At 43.5% G+C, this 3498-nt stretch overlaps 1 pseudogene; it reads right to left on the bottom strand.

Annotated features, from left to right (window-relative positions):
* Nucleotides 1–3152: 3152 nt before the first annotated feature.
* Nucleotides 3153–3270, bottom strand: LOC126163428 (5S ribosomal RNA; annotated as a pseudogene).
* Nucleotides 3271–3498: the final 228 nt, after the last annotated feature.

Genomic DNA, 3498 nt, shown 5'->3' with positions numbered 1-3498 from the left:
ATAAACACCTGTCGTGGGGCAGACCTGCGTGGGGAGCTGCATCAAACCATCTTCGTTCTGAAGACCACAACAACAGCTGTCTAGCCACTATAGCATCTTCTCTGTTACTTAATCAGCATCTTTCCCACTTGTGCCCCACGATATCATCGGATGATTTCAAAAGTACGTCCGGCACCTGACGCCTCAGCTAAGGAGGCCGTCTACAAATGGTACGAGAGTCATGGAAACATTCGTATTAATGAAGGAGAAGAAAGGCAGCAGAAAAGGTGACTGAAATTCGTGTCAAGAACAGAAACGACGTACATTAGTTTCTCTAAGACTATTACACCAAGTACTGCCCTGAGCGTGCAGAGGAGTAGTCACAACGTCATGTCTCACCAGTTTCAAATCGCCTCTAACAGATCTTCTGTTTGCCCCTAATCATCGTTCTTAAACTGACGTCCACCAAGGTGTTCGCCAAGTTCACTGAACCTACTACGAATGCAAGACGCTTGCATCGAGCTGTATGCTGATTACTGCCCGTAGCATCTATTCAAAGTCCTGAAACAAACTGAGTATTGCGCGGTGCGTGTGGGACATTGCAATGCAGTGAACAAGAACAATGGCTTGCTTAACTTCCCACGCCGCTTGTTTTTCGCAGCTCTGTGCATGACATCAGCGTGACAGTCAGAATTGGCATTTGGCAACGATGAACAGCCGGTGCCGCAATGTTTTTGTGGTACAGCAGAAATAACTACACGCGTGGGCTGTTCGTTGTGGGCAGTACATACCATCATTAACCCAGTTATCGCAGTGAGCAGCCCACATGTGTGGTTATTTATCTTTCTGTACCTGTAACTGGTAATATTTCTAGTCTCTGGGCGTATTTTCCTTTTTCACCTCAAGTCGTGGTGTTACATAGATTGCAGACAAATCAAAATACTTCTGAACTTTGATAGTACATTTCATTCCACTACGTTAGCCACACAGTCTTGTTTTGCTGTATGACTGGACACCTGACCATTACCACACAGACATCCATCAGATGATGAGACTTCTACATCTACAGGGTGTTCCAGGAGGAAGGTCAATATTCAGAGACACGACAGGGACGATGATTCGAAAAAAAAAGTCTAGTAAACATTGGCTCTAAAATGCACAATTTAACAAAAAATGGTAGAAATGGCTCTGAGCACTATGGGACTTAACTTCTGAGGTCATCAGTCCCCTAGAACGTAGAACAACTTAAACCTAACAAACCTAAGGACATCACACACATCCATGCCCGAGGCAGGATTCGAACCTGCGACCGTAGCGGTCTTGCGGTACCAGACTGCAGCGCCTAGAACCGCTCGGCCACTCCGGCCGGCGCACACTTTAACATCTATGAACACTTCTTCGTCTTCATTACTGTGAAACACATCTCGTCTACTGAAAGCTCGTTGCTTTCCATATATTGGGAGAAGGTAGTATGGAGCAAAACAAGAAAAACAGTCTAGTGAACATGGACACTAAAATGCATACCTTAGGAGCTGCTGTATGTGCACTTGTGCAGTAGAAGAGATGTGTTTCACAGTTCCGAAGATGAACAAGTGCTAGAGCTCTAGAGATAGGCACTTTAGAGGTCATGTTTACAGGACTTTTTTGATTTGGTCCATAGTATCAGCTCTCAAAATATGGAAAGCAAAGAGCTTGCAGTGAAGAGATTTGTTTCACAGTATCGAAAATGACGAAGTGCTGGGGCACCCTGCATGTTCTGTCATGACAACCTTATGTTCTGAACACGTTATCGCTGACAGGCTAACGGAGTTTAGTGTTGATCGGTTTCTTGGGACTCCACGTGATAAGAGGAGCGTAGTACCAGAGGGTTACCTTCCCGTGAAAGTTGAGTATACCTGTATTTACTCGTACCTCAGCTTCCATCCCTGCACGCTTCATTAATTTTTTAAATTGACATAAATAATAATTAAAGTTTGTTTGTAAGGTCATCTTCCGCAACAACAGCTATATACAATTATTATTTCTTTTTTTTTCCAAATATTTATGATGACACTTTGCATGCTAGTGCGTCGTAATGAGTTTATATTTTCTGTTGTATTATATCATTTATTTATGGCACGCCTGATGATTAAATAGTGTGATTTCGAAATGGTTTGTGAGATTTAAATACTATCAATGCAATAGCCGAAGAAATTATCCGTTAACAATACAATATACTAATTAAATAGAGCGGAATGCCCCAAACTCTACCAAAATAAACAGAATCGACTGTAGTGTTCGCTGGAAACGGTTTTATTTGTTGGAACTAACTGACATACAGTAATTTGTATGCGAACTGTGCCTGTTGCCTGACAGGTGAACCAGTGCACTGTAGATAGCTGCCGTAGCACGTGTAGGATGTAGACTCTGAGCTGCTGAAGATCATCTCTCCCATTACCGGCCAAATTGTTTGAGGAAAATTTCCTGTTCCACCTGGGGTCTGAACTATGATGATCGTGTCACTCGTCAGCAACCTGGCCCTGGCCGCAGAGGGATTGCACACGGGTTGCTTTTCATTACTCCCATATTTCAGCGAAGGGCTGTAAATCAATAATTTTTTCATAATGCGGGGCCACAGTCATAATATATTTCTTTAGAGTCAGTACCGCCATTAGACATTTATTTACAGTGTTACATTTACACTTACACAATCATGATTTCGGCTTCAAAGTGCCATTATCAAGTGTTTTAGGTGTTATACATTGCCAAATATGGCATACTGTCGTATTAAAATACACTATTAGACACATTGTCTAAGATTCGATGTTTCTGGCAGAGCCTACTGCTTTGTTACATTACAGAGTACACCATCTTTACTTAGCCAACTGCCATTCAGTCAAGATGGTGTACTCAGTAATGAAAAAAGCAGTAGGCTCTGCCAGAAATATCGACTCTTAGGCAAGGTGTGTAATAAAAACTAAACTAAACTCCTCCCGAACAGGCCTTGGAAGGCCCAACTACCGACCGGCCGCCGTGTCATCCTCAGACCATAGGCGTCTCTGGATGCGGATATGGAGGAGCATGTGGTCAGCACACCGCTCTCCCGGCCGTATGTCAGTTTCCGAGACCGGAGCCGCTACTTCTCAATCAAGCAGCTCCTCAGTTTGCCTCACAAGGGCCGAGTGCACCCCGCGTGCCAGCAGCGCTCGGCAGACCGGATGGTCACCCATCCAACTGCTAGCCCAGCCGGACAGCGCTTAACTTCGGTGATCTGACGGGAACCGGTGTTACCACTGCGGCAAGGCCGTTGGCCTAAGGTGTTTAATAGTGTATTTTAATACGACAGTATGCCATCTTATGCAATTTATAACACTTAAAACACTTGATAATGGCACTTTGAAGCCGAAATCATGATTGTGTAAGTGTAAATGTAGCACTATAAATAAACAACAGTCTAATGGCGGTACTAACTTTAAAGGGCTGTAAATTAACTACCAAAATAAGAATGTTTGCAAAAAGAATGCTTGCAGCTCAAACATA

The sequence above is a fragment of the Schistocerca cancellata genome, chromosome 2 (assembly GCF_023864275.1).
Source record: "Schistocerca cancellata isolate TAMUIC-IGC-003103 chromosome 2, iqSchCanc2.1, whole genome shotgun sequence".
NCBI lineage: Eukaryota > Metazoa > Arthropoda > Insecta > Orthoptera > Acrididae > Schistocerca > Schistocerca cancellata.
Note: the sequence above shows the minus strand (reverse complement) of the source record. Positions and strands in the feature narration are given on the sequence as shown.